Source organism: Indicator indicator, chromosome 8, assembly GCF_027791375.1.
Source record: "Indicator indicator isolate 239-I01 chromosome 8, UM_Iind_1.1, whole genome shotgun sequence".
Lineage (NCBI taxonomy): Eukaryota > Metazoa > Chordata > Aves > Piciformes > Indicatoridae > Indicator > Indicator indicator.
Genome location: NC_072017.1, coordinates 22,651,697 through 22,665,082, shown reverse-complemented (window position 1 = coordinate 22,665,082; position 13,386 = coordinate 22,651,697).

Genomic DNA, 13,386 nt, shown 5'->3' with positions numbered 1-13,386 from the left:
TTTTGGACTCTGCTCCAGAAGGAAAGATTAGTTCTCATTGCAGTAAATACAGTTCTCTTAAGCTTGTCAGTGATTATAGAACCAGTGTAAGTCTGTTCTCTATCCTTAAATTTTACCCCTCCGCAGTCACAAGTTTGGTTTATAAGTGAAATAACAAAAGATAATAGATGCCCTAGCCCATGTGCAAAAAAGGAAGTGAATTATTATATGTAGCCCAATTGGTCACTGCTAAGAAGGATTCCTTATTTAAGTGTAGATGCATCTATAGTGGCAATCATTCATCTTGATCAAATGTGATAAGACACAGTTCTGACACTGAGAAGTTAAGATCAGAAGAATAAGATTTGGAATTATGCATGGCTATTAGGAATATTGAAAGAAAAAGGTTCCCATATGTGCTTTGAAAGACATAATGGGATTGCCAACAGACTGAGCAATTCAAAGTTTTTATTCCCACAACTAGAGCTAACTAAAAAGAAAAACCCCTCTATGTTAAATCGTTATTCAAAGGTAAAAAAAACCCTCTCCCTCTGGTCAGGATTGATACCACAAACTTTCTTTCAGAAAGATGAACAGGATTTATTAGTTGATTTCTGAAGGAGAAAAAAATAAATCTACAACCATCCTGATCAGAAAAGCAAAAACAACAACAAAAAATCAACAAACAAAAATCTAACAATTAAAGGCAGACTTGGCTTAATTATATTTTTCTGGTTGTGATTTCTGTGATTACATATTTTAGTAAAATCAACCAACATAACAAATGGGAAACTCAACCTTGAGAATAAGAGTTACTGCATAGATAAATATCCACCAAGGTACAGAAAAATCTTTTGAGCTCAGCTTATGTCAATTTCTTTCCAATATAATGGACCAATTTCAGCTTGATAAATGAGTGATAATTTAAGTTAATAAAAATTGAATTAATTTGTACTAGAAGCTAGTCTTGGAGCCACTCAGTCCTACCACGGCTGTGACAGTTTGGGATGCACTCAGAAACATAATTATAGCTCCTAGAAGGCTTTGAAGTGAAAAACATAAGGTCATCTAAAAAGTCCATTGCATGGATACTTAGCCACCAATAAGGAACTTACGGAATCATAGGGAGGGTTGGGGGAGAGCAGGGGACTGCCTAAGGTCCATTTAAGTATGTGCTTTTGAGAAGTTATTTACCTGTCCTCTATTCAAAAACTCATATAATTTGTGAAATAAAGGAAACTAGAAATAGGCTTGCTTTCAACTGCTGCTGAAAGGTATAGAAGTGGGGTGTGTGTTCTCATAATAAACAGATCCTGACCATTAGCTGAGCTATCTACAATATTGTCGAGTGTCTCCTTCCTAGATCCTGTGGGGGTCTATGCCTTAATATGCCTCAGGAAATGAGAAGAGGCAGGACAACAAACTGGTGGTAGAATTTATTGTTGCTGAAGTTTAAGAGAAGGCTGAATAAAGCATCAGTAATAGGGATACAGTTATGCTCTACTGAATGCATTGACTAGAAAAGAACTGGTGTTTTCTTACTCTGCAGCTGTCTAATCTTGTGATTTATCCTTGGATTTTTCTCAGTGTAGCACCCCACCCATTTGTCATTGCTGCTGCTGCTTCTGTCATTATTTGTCTATCTACTTTCAGAATTAGGCTTGAATTTTACATTGGTTTTAACCCTTTCCTTTATTCTTTTTCTCACGTCTTTCTGTTCTGCAGATAGCATGCAGTTACCTTTGATACATAGCTAAATATACTAAGATTAATTTTTCTTGTGTCATCTGAAGTAACAAGTGTTGCCATCCTTAATGATCTTTAAGTACTTGCTGAGCTTCCATGACACTTTAATATGATGTTGTACTTCAAAAGCTTCAATCATTTTCTCATCTTTTGCCATCTGGAGTCATTTTGCTGACCTAATTTGATGTAGTGTGATATAATATGTCAGTGTCAAAAGCTTCCATATCATATGCACATAAAACAGACTTTTGCCATTATTTTCCAGATGATATTTTTGCCCTCAGACCCTGCCCTTAGAAAATTAGCAGGATCAACTACGTCTCCTTGTATTTATAATTAAACTGGAAAAATTACAATTTCTAAAAGTTATTAGGTTTTTGGCTTCTTTCATTTAATATTTAGTTCAAATTAAGTGTCTGTGTGATATGTATTACCTCTTGCAACTAACTCACTTTTACAGCAAGTAAGTAGATCTTGTTTTTATTTTTTTCCTATTCATTACAGCTCATTAGTGAGGCTATATTTAAACATCACTATTCATAGTTTTGGTGACTAAGAGGAGGAGAAAAGATGTAGTATGTGTAGTATTACAGAATGAGTCCATTTAGAGACAAAATTACTGTGAATGATATAGGTGACATGCTTTACTTTGTATTATTTTTGCTTTATTATGTTTCATTGCTATAGCAATTGCCTGTAAAAGGACAATTGTTTAGAACTAAATACTTAGATCAAAATTCTTCTGGCCATTAAATAGGTTGAGAGTCTGAATCTGGATACAAACCAAATACTTGTCCCATATATGCCAATAAATCTATCTATCCTATCACTGCATGCAGGTGTGTTTAAGCTCATGCCTTAGCTAGCTAGATAGTAAACAGTGTGTCTGTGCCCTTTGATTCAAAACAAACAGAAACAAAGATAGAATTATGTGCTAGAAAAAAAAAATAGAGGTGATGTTGCTGATTTACATCTTCATTCCCCCCCATCATAGGTTTGGTTTCTTTCATCTACAGTATCTCATTTCACTTGTCTGAGTAGAGTTGTCTTCCTCATCTCTTCTACTTTCTACTCTGTTTTTCTTAATACCTTTCCCTTTTCATGTTTTGTTTTTGAGTTATCTTCAAGGATCTTGTCTTAGAACGGTTCAGGAATTTCCTTGCAGTAAGAGAGGATTTTTTTTAAAGAAGCATTTCCAATAAATTGAAGTAAATACTCATTGTGGGAGTCATTAGTTTCTGTGGAATTCCTGTTTGAATTAAACCCTTATATATGTTGGGTTCAAAATTAAAAGACTTTGCGTTACAGTGATGTGTTATGACTTAATGTGATACTGGATAGTTGTAAACAGTCTCCAGGAAAGGATGTACTGCTTATTTTGAAAGACATTTCCAAAGCAGTACTAGTCACAACTTTTCTGCAATTATAACCAGTAGGCTTTCAGTGGTAAGGCTTTTCAATAATAATAGTTAGGCAAATGTTGGGCTGTTAGGAAACCTTTTATGCATGTGTTCCCCACTATTTAATAAGTACAAGGTATAAGGTGAAGGGTAAAAACAGATACATTTATAAAGGGAGAAAAGAAGGGAAATAAATGAGGAAGAGGAAAGAATAGTGAAAAACTGAACCAAAGGAGTGCCACTCTATGTAATGACTAGCATAAAGAAGGTCAGGCTAGAAACCAGCTTCGCAGAAAATATAGACAACTTTTACTATGGAATTTTCAATGAGACATGTCAATTTGATGTGTTTTAAACTTACAGTTTTTTGATCAATGCCAAAAATGTTTAGAAACTTAATTTTAATTAATTAATCTTTACCTTTTTTCTTTTATGTTTTGTTTCCCCTGGTGTGTGTAAGTCCAGGTTTTTCAGAACTTTCGAAGTAGGAAATATTGCTGATGTTTTACTTGACATACTATTCTTGAAGGTAAAATAATATTGAAGTATCAAAAGTCTTAATTCCTCTAGGGCAGTTGCAGAAGTGTTTTATATCTAGGTTATATTAAATCAGGTTTTCCCTAACCCCTTTTCCCCCTAACTAGGTTTGCTGAACAAATAAGCAAAGGACCTTAAACCATTTATGATGTCTGATGATGTCTGAAGGCTCTGCAGGTCTTTCATAGAGTGTTGATTGCATATGTCTCTTAATAGCAATAACCAATGTATTTTTTGCATTAAATAAATATTTTATAAAGAGTTTGAAGATAGATATCATGTCTTTGATAGCAATAGAAATTATATAATCACAGAGAAAAATATTCTAAGATCTATGTTAGTAATGTAAAATTCTTTTAAAAAGTTTGGTTTTTACTAAATTATTTTAAATCTAAACTTCAGTATGGCCACAGATACTGCTGACTTGGAATAAAAAGAAAACATTTCTGCAAAGAAAGTTAATGTAATTTACATAATAATTTAGAAATAATTTTAGTAATAATGTCAATTCTCCTCTCTTATCTCATATCTAATTATGAGGCAGAAGTCCACTTTCATGCAAGATTATTAAGTTGCAGTGTCCCTTTAAGTTGCAAAGATGTGCAGAGTAGTTAGGAATGTGAGATACTGAAGGGTACCAAATGTGTCATGTGATGTTGCTAGGCAACTCCCTTATTGTTTCAAACAAAACACTGTAGCTGGTAACAGCTTTCAAAGCTCTTAGCTCTTGACAGTAACACAGACCTCAAAAGAAAATAGAAAAAAGTTCTTACAAAATGAGCTGTAATACATAATTCAACCCACAGTGCAAAGCGAGTGTGAGAACCTATTTGTTAAGTAGAACATACAATTATCTGTTAGAATGCCGTAACAAAATATTTTTTGTGACAATTATGTTATTTGTGTAAATAAATAGAGATGAACACATGTACATCAGGCTGGCTTTCTTGAAAGAATGCCTTTCATAACTTTCAATGGTAGCAAATCTGTTTGCATATTTTAGATAAGCATCATATGTCTGCAATCTCGATAGGAAGAATTACAGAGAGGAGAGCCATGTGCATGTGCTGGCAGATTTATTTCTTTTTTTGTGTGTGCTGTCAAATTATGTATATTTTGACATCTCAGAGAGCCAAGCTCTTCTTTTTCCATATTACAGGCCATAAAATAGCTGATAGTGTGGTACACCTAGGCCTATCAATATGGCAAAACTTTTAATTGGGAACCAGCCCCCAAAGTGTCAAAAGAAAGCCTACATCTGTACTGAAATAACGCAGCATCTGTCAAAATTTGTCACACTAGGAGATAAGTAGGTTTGCAAGCAACCAGATTTTCCTCTGTATCCTGAGTGTTTGAATGAGAACCAGCATAAATCCACCAGCCAGACAGTGCTGTACTTCTAATATTTACATCTCTTTGTGCAACATTAGTGTTTCAGGTGCAGCATCATGCTAACTTATGTGTCTAACTTATCTTAGTTGTTTAGGGACCTTAAAGATCATTTGATTCCAACCACCATGCTATGGAAAGAAACACCTCCTACTACTCCAGATTGCTCAAAGCACCATTCAACATTGTTCTGAGTAATTCCAAGGTTGGAACCTCTACAACTTCTCTGTGAAATCTGTTCCTATGCCCCACCATATGCAGCATCTAAGTATTGTTTTCCTCATTGCTTTATCAGTGCTCTAACCATTAAGCTGCTGGTAGGTGCCTTGTGTTTTTTTCAGTTTTATCCATTCCGGTCAACAAAAGGCAGGCTTGAGTGTCTAGCTAGTTAAATCTGTCACAGGAAACCTCTGAGCTCTTGAATTGCTTTCCATGGTGAAATGGTTGTTTAAATATACAGGATACCTGATTTTCAGATTGCTTCTTGCCCTGCAAATGACAGACTAGCAGAGCTATGGCTTGAGAGTAGTTAGGTACAAGGGATGCATCGTTTCCTGCTGTTAGAGCTTTCTATCTATTTAGTTTATCTTTTTAATTCCACTTTGTGGAGAGAACTTTTTCCAATATAAGTTTGGTCAAACCTGATACTTTCGGAAAATTTTGGGACATGAAAATAGCTGTATTAGTTTGGATCACAAGTGTATATAGCTTGAATCTGAAGTGAGCATATACTAATGTCTGAAGAGGAATAAAAACAGTGTAAGGGGATATGATACTTTCTCAAGGTATTCTCTTGCACTCTGACTAGATTTGGATGACAGGATTTCCTGAGCTTTGTGTCTTTTAGATATTTATGTATTTAGTGTTGGTATAGTTCTACATAGTAATGTTTAATAATTCATCTTTCCTGCTCTTTCTCTGAACCCACAAAACTTTCTGCAGCTGCAGTGTCTCCTGACTAGGAGTTACACAATTCAGTATAGCACTGTATGCTGAATCACAACCTTTGGTTTTCAAACCTTTATCTGTTAGTTTAAGCTGATGATTGCCCGTACTTGTGTAAACAGAGGCAGTGAAAAGCCTATGATTTTGTAGGCTTCCAAGTCCTCTTTCTCAGGCTGAAAAATCCTAGTCTACCTAGTTGGTCATGTAAAAAGTCTCACTTGGGTTGATTTTTTTTTTTTTTTTTTTCCAGTTTTGTATCCTTTTTGTGAATAGGAGAGAAGAGTATTCAGGGAGTACAAGAAGCTGCTTTTTTTTTTTTTTTGTAGTTTGGATTTTTTCTTTTGTTTCTCTCATAGTTATTCCTAGCAATTGTGTTGCTTTTTGACTACTGCTGATTGTGACAAATTGTGATTTTTCCCTTAGCAAGTAATTTGATTAATGAAATAATGGTCTTTCATGTTTCACTAAATAGTATTCTTCCCTACATTACAGGTTTATCACATTTTCAGAATCTTTTTCTAACATCACCCTAACCGTTGAGTTTTTTTCTGTGTTTTCCTAATCAGTGTGGTTTTTGTTTTGTTTTTTAAGTATTGATGGAAGAGAATAAGCAATCGGTTGAATGTCTTTATCTGTCAACTGTTGTCTCTGAAGCTGGGTTTTCCTTTAGTGGGATCAAATGGAAGGCAGCAATTCAACCTGCAGTCTCTGCAGGAACACTGCAAAGAATATTGGAATATCTGCTTTGAGAACCTACTTGAAAAATAATCATGCACAGTATAAGAGGAACATTTGTGCTGCATACTGAAGACCACTAGTAGTACTTCTGTCACAAGCAAAAAGCTTATATATGTTACATTATTCTGTTGAAAAATGTATGCCATTTTGCATTTTTATAGTTGCACCATGGTTTTGTTCATAATAACAGTATTTTAGGTATGAAATTACAGATGGGCAAATAACCGCTGTAACCTGATAGTTGATTAAATTTAAGTGCCCTTAAAGAAAATATCCATACATAATAACGTTGTCTCCACTGGTTATCTAGAAGTAATGCTTTTTTTTTTTTTTGTGTGTGTTTTGTTTCTACAGAAAGATAAATAGGCAAATATATTAAACTGGCAAAGGTACAGCAATTCTTATGTAATGAAAAGCTGGCTATTATTAGATGCTCTCTCCGTATTAAAATGGATCCTGTTTATATTGGGCTTCTTCTGAGCTTTTCTCCTTTGGAGTCTTGAGCATGGACAGAGTATGGCAAGTTCTGGCATGTTATTAGGGTTTCTCTACATTACTGTTGCATTAGTAGGCCAGCTGATGGGCAAGAAAATGCATTTATGGTTTTAGGGCTGTCAACATTATACCTGTAGATATGCAAAGTCCACAAATATTGCTTTCATGGTTTCTGTCATGAGAGGGCCTAGGTTCCTGCTGTTCTAAGTGAGATTATTTCTGAATGTTGTTAATTTGACTTAGTCATTTATAGGTTTTCCTCTAGTCTAATTTTTCTAGTCGACAGCAAATCTGGTATGTCCTATAAATATTAAATCTACTTCAATGCCATTTTAATATAGCTTCAGAACAGAAAAAGAAAAGTTTGTTTTTAAATGACACTAACACAATTGTGTAAAATTATGTGGTTCTAGATATTTAATACACTCAAGAAATTATACATATATATTGAAAATTTAGAAAATACTTAGAAAACATTTTTCTATATATTTTCTGTGTTGCAGAAATAGGTACGTAGGGCTAAAAGTCTATACTGCTGACCTTGAAGGTACAGCTGCATAAATGGCATATTGAAAAGGATCACTGGTTAATATTCTGAGAAATCTTTATTACTTTTAAGACTGCCCTGATCTTACAACCAGTAAAAAAATAAAAATAAAATCATTCCTTAAAAAACAAAACAACAACAACAAAAAAAAACCCACACCAAACAAAACAACAAAAAAACCCGAAATACAAACAAAACTAGACAACCCAAGACAGATTTGTCTTCAGGTCTGCTTACTTGCACAGTTTTCTATTTTCTATCGTGAATTAGAATTTAGCTTTCATGATTTTTCACAGCTCATTTTAGTTCTGAAAGTTCTGTGAACACATGAAGCACATGGTTTCACCATGCCAGTGGTGAAGCAAGTAGGAAAATTCTAGTTTGTTACATTAGCACTTGAGGGAATTATAGTTTTCTATGGCTAGGAAATGGTGTATCAGTCCTTTCCCTCCCCCCTCCCCCCCTCTGTCAGTTGTTTGAGGCTTCTAGGTCCAATTGTAGATATTGATGTACTGCATTTCAGTGCTGTATTTAGGTGTGAATGCTTCATCAATTTTAGTGAAACTACAGAAGTATGGATTTTCATCTGTTCTTGAAAAGCTCATTCATCTGCATGGATGCTTACGCAGGCAACCATCTAAAAATGCTTACCGTCTGTTTCACAGCTGCTGGTATTGAACTCTTTAGATTAAAAATGGCTCAGATGTGCTAATCACATGTCCCTCTGCAAACCTCTATCCAGCAGCCAGAGAGTAGGTTTGTCAGCATTTGTAGCTCTCCGACATGCAGGGCAAGACTAGCCACAGTAGTAAAGTCATTAAAGAGGAAAACTTGGGCAATTGAATGCCTAAATTGAATGCCTAAATACTTCTGAAACTGTAGTGGCACCCAGCTTAGCTGTATTTTGAAATTTTGCCATATGCCTTCATTTTATATGCTTGGTATTAACCGTTGCCAGGTAGACATTTACAAGTAGGAGTCCAGTAAGGGATGAATGAAGAGAAAACAAAATGAAAAAATGCAAATTCAGCAAAAAGATAAAATAGAATCCCTGATGCCTGAATGGACAGGTAGAGGAAGACATTGGAGAACTGCATGAAGAATGTTTAGAAGGAGGAGAAGCGGATTTCTCTCACTCAGTAATGAAATTAGAGTCCATTTAAGTTCATTTGGTAAGCTGTGAATAGTGGAGTGAGGCTTAGATGACAAAAGATCAAGATATTTTGTCATATTGATTCATTTTACTAAAATCTGAATTTCTGAGAAATAAATGTAGTCCTTTCCTTCAAAACTATTGTTTACACGTCACTGCAATGTCAGATGTTGAAAGACAAAGACTAAGGATTGAGGACCAGCATGGTGGCATCCCAAGCAGTTAATTTGGATCAGTCCTTAAGTAACCTAAATTTTGAGAATCCAAGCTTCTGTGGCTCTTTGTCCTTACTTAGAGTAGTATCTGTAAGTACTAAATGCCTTTTAAAAATCCAGCAGTTAACAGCTTTGAGTCATCACTAAGAAGCCATGAGCAATGTTTTAATGGAGGTGGAGATTGTGAAGTTGGCTTATGAAACATACTGGTATCAATGTATCTCTTAACCTGTTTATTCTGTGGGATGATGGTGATTTTTTTTTTTTTTTTTTTTTTTTTTTGTGGTGATGGTTTGTTTGTTGTTGGGTTGTTGTTTGGTTTTCTGGGGGAGGTAGGGGGGCAGTGTTCAGAAGTATGACTGGGTCTTATGAGTGACAGACCTGATAAAAGATCTTTTTCTTACTGTCTAATATTGTATTTAGAGCTTTCAAGAGCAGTGTGAGGGCACTATTTTGTTGTTTCATTTAGTCTGGACAGTATGTATATGGACTTAGATTAGATATGTCATCATTTGCACACATGCACATTAAAGCGAACTGAAGTGCTTTATTTCTAGTTGTTAATTGACATCACTGGATGACAGTAAAACAGGGTGGGTGAAATAAAGCCTCTATTGTGCTTAAAGATGACCCAGTGTGTGCTGATGCAGGATGATTTCTTCATGTTATACTGTCCAAAAGAGTGTAGTTAAGCACTCAAATTATTCTGAACAGTTAGCAGTTAGACTCTGCAGTGCTGGCACTTTGCTGGAAAAAAGTGAAGTAAATTACACTAAATCTTGACCTTTTAAAACTATGACATTTACCAAAAAAAAAAAAACTATTAATAACATTAGGAGATATATTTTTTAAATGAATCATTATACACATCTAGGAGGATATGTCTGGCATATGTTTATGCATTGTTGATCCATATCCATCTGGCCCAGAAATCTGTCAGAGTGGGTTGAAAAGTGATTTGAAAGATCTTAAAAGTCAAGAGTAAATTTGGACTTCGGCTTGTGTAGAATATAGGAAAAATGCCTTTTCCAAAATTCACTGTAGCATTTTATATTAAGTAAATTACACATCTTCAGAAGTTGTCTTTAAACAGTTTTCATGATTGATATTTGTTTTTTCTCCATTATTCTTAAGCAAATATCCATTTAAAAAGTAAAGTTAAGGTTTATAATCAGCTGACCTACCAGAGCTTGATTCAGATGCTAAATTTTGATCCCTGCAGCTGTCCAAAGGGTTCAAAACTGGACATGTTCTATACAGTGTTAACCATTCTTGAAAGAATTCCTCTCCAGAATTTCAATAGCATTTTAATTTTTTAATTAATTTAAGAATGCAATACTTATAAACCAATATTCTGTATTTTGGAGAATTCTCATGTTGTTTTAACCTAGTGAATCCAAAGTAAATGACCTCTCCTATGAGGGCAGGCTGATGGGGTTGTGTCTGTTCAGCCTGGAGAAGAGGAGGCTTTGGGGAAACCTTGCAGTGACCTTCCAGTACCTGAAGAGTGCCACAGGAAAGCTGGAGAGGGACTTTTTGTAAGGGCTGTGTCATGACAGGACAAGGAGCAATGCTTTTAAACTGAACTAGGGTACATTTAGATTAGATATTAGGAAAAAGTTCTTTGATACATGGGTGGTAAAACACTGGAACAGGTTGCCCAGTGAAGCTGTGGACACCCTATGCCTGAAAGTGTTTAAGACCAGGGTAGATGAAGCTTTCAGCAACCTGGTCTAGTGGGAGATGCACACATGCATGTTTTATTTTTATATTTGCCATTTTGCATAGATGTTATAGTCCTTAAGTCCATTTAAGCTTACTGGAGTGAAAATTAATTTATCATCAGGAATTTTTAAAAGTTTTCAGGAAATGAGGTTAAATAAGGAGTGATTTACAACACATGCAGTTTATAGTGTGAGAAATTTGTCATGTAGTTTGTGTTGGCATTTTGAATTCCTAATTAAAGTTTAGATGCTTCTCTGACTCGGGTAGGTTTTTTTTCTTCCGGAGAACAGAAAAAGCATTCATAATCATTAAAAACATTCTTACAGATCCTATGGTTTGCTAAAGGAAACACTGGCTCTTTAAAGTACCAGGATTTTGGAATCATGAAAAGAGTTTGAATGTAAAGGGTGTTTTTTGAGGAATTTACAAAAGAAAATCTTTCATGATATTCAGGTCTGCAACTTAATGCGTTTAATATTTGCAGCATTTTTCAGTAAGATTTATCTAATGAGTTTTCCTCTTTTATTTTCAGAAACATTGAAGTGCGTATTTGTGCTTGTAGGATCTCAGTCACACATGGCATTGACTGCAAAAATGATGCTAAAGTAATTGCTGGATGATGTGAGATGTTATCAAAATAATAATATTTAAACATAATTTTAGTTCTCTATGAAGTCTGAGAGCTAGAACATAATATTGTCCATTTACTGGCATAATAGTTTTAGCTGAAAAACAAAAATGTGGGTGTCTGTTCTGCTAGCATAGTAAGTGCTTACTTAGAGGACAGCCAGGACAGTCACACTTGCAGGCTTTCAGTTCCCTTAGGAACTGTATGTCTAGTGCCTGATATTGCCAAACTTCAAACGGAGGTCTGGAAGAGAGTAAGGCCACATTTCCCTCTCCAGTTCTGAGTTAATCCCTGTATTTCCTTTGGTTAATTTATTCTGAGAAAACAGAATGCTGCTGGAATCCTATGTGAGTCTTAAAACCAGCATTAAGAGCATAAGGCAAACTTTAGATTAGTGATGTCAGTATCTCCTTAGTGATAGGTTGCAAATGTTGCCAGATGCCTCATCCTGGCACTCTGAAATGCTTTGAATGGTATTTGTTGTGAGAAAAAATTATTTTGGAGAGATGTATGAGTGTATAATTAAAAGTATCTATGCCACTGATGTATTTCTGCAGCTCAGAATTCAAACTGTCTCCTTAATTAAATACAAATTAAATACAAATAATTAACATGCCAACTATTTGCATCCTGTAATTATGACTTTCAACAATTCCATCATTATCCACTCCTTTCTCTACATGATTATATTCACCTGTAGAGAAATTTGTATCCATAGTCTTAAGTAACCAACAGGATTTTTCTTTTTTAAAAATTTTAATTTTTATAAAAAACAATATTTGTTTTTTATAAAAAACAATTATCATTTGAACATATTTGCATTTCTTAATTTCAAAACCTGTGTCATTCTAAAACAAACAACCACAGAGCATGGTTTTGGTCCAGAGCCCTCAACACAAGAAGGACGGAGGAGAGCCACAAAGATAATCAGAGGGCTGGAGCACTCTCCTACAAAATTTGATCTGCTCTGCTTGCAGAAGAGAGGGTTCTGGGGAGACCTTATAGCGGGCTTCCTGTACCTGAAGGGGACCTACTGGAAAGCTGGAGAGGGCATGTGGTGATAGGATAAGGGGCAATGGTTTTAATCTAAAGCAGGGTCGGTTTAGATTAGATATTAGGGAGGAATTCTTTACTATGAAGTTGGTGAGACACTGGAACACAATGCCCAGAGAAGTTGTGGATGCCTCATTCATGGAAGTGTATAAGACCAGGCTGGATGAAGCTTTGAGCAATCTGGTCTATTGGGAGATATCCTTCCCCATGACAGAGTGGTTAGAACTAGGTGATCTTTATGGTCCCTTCCAACTCAAACTATTCTATGCTTCTATAGTGTAGTGAGTTTCAAATCACATTGCATGCAATTTAATAGGTGATCATTTTAATAAATTGATTATTCAATACTAAAAGAGGATTACTATACAGATAACAATAGGGGTGTTATTTACTGATATAGTGGGCAGTTAAAAATGGATAAGTACACTGAATCTAGTTTTATCCATACCAAAAGAATACTGCAGTCAATATAAATGTTTAGAATAATCTGAAAAGAACGTGATTTTTTTCCCCCTCCTCCCTCTCTCTTTAGTTAGAATGTTAATATTTGGGTTTTATTAATATTGCATTTGGTGCAAAGACAGTCTAATTCTGGAACCTGCTTTTTCGGGTAAGGTTGCTTTCTTACCTCATTTCAAGTGTTCAGGTGCTCTTGTGGAGTAGTGTGTGATTGTGTGTTACTGATCAGGGCGTGCTGGCCAGGGAAATGTCACATTAGCAATATGGACAGCTATATAGCTCATCTGCCTAATGAGCTATTGAAAATAGTAAGCAACCAGCTTAGCTACAAACTCCTGTCTGCTGGATTTGAGCAAGGGGTTGCAATGAAGAGGACG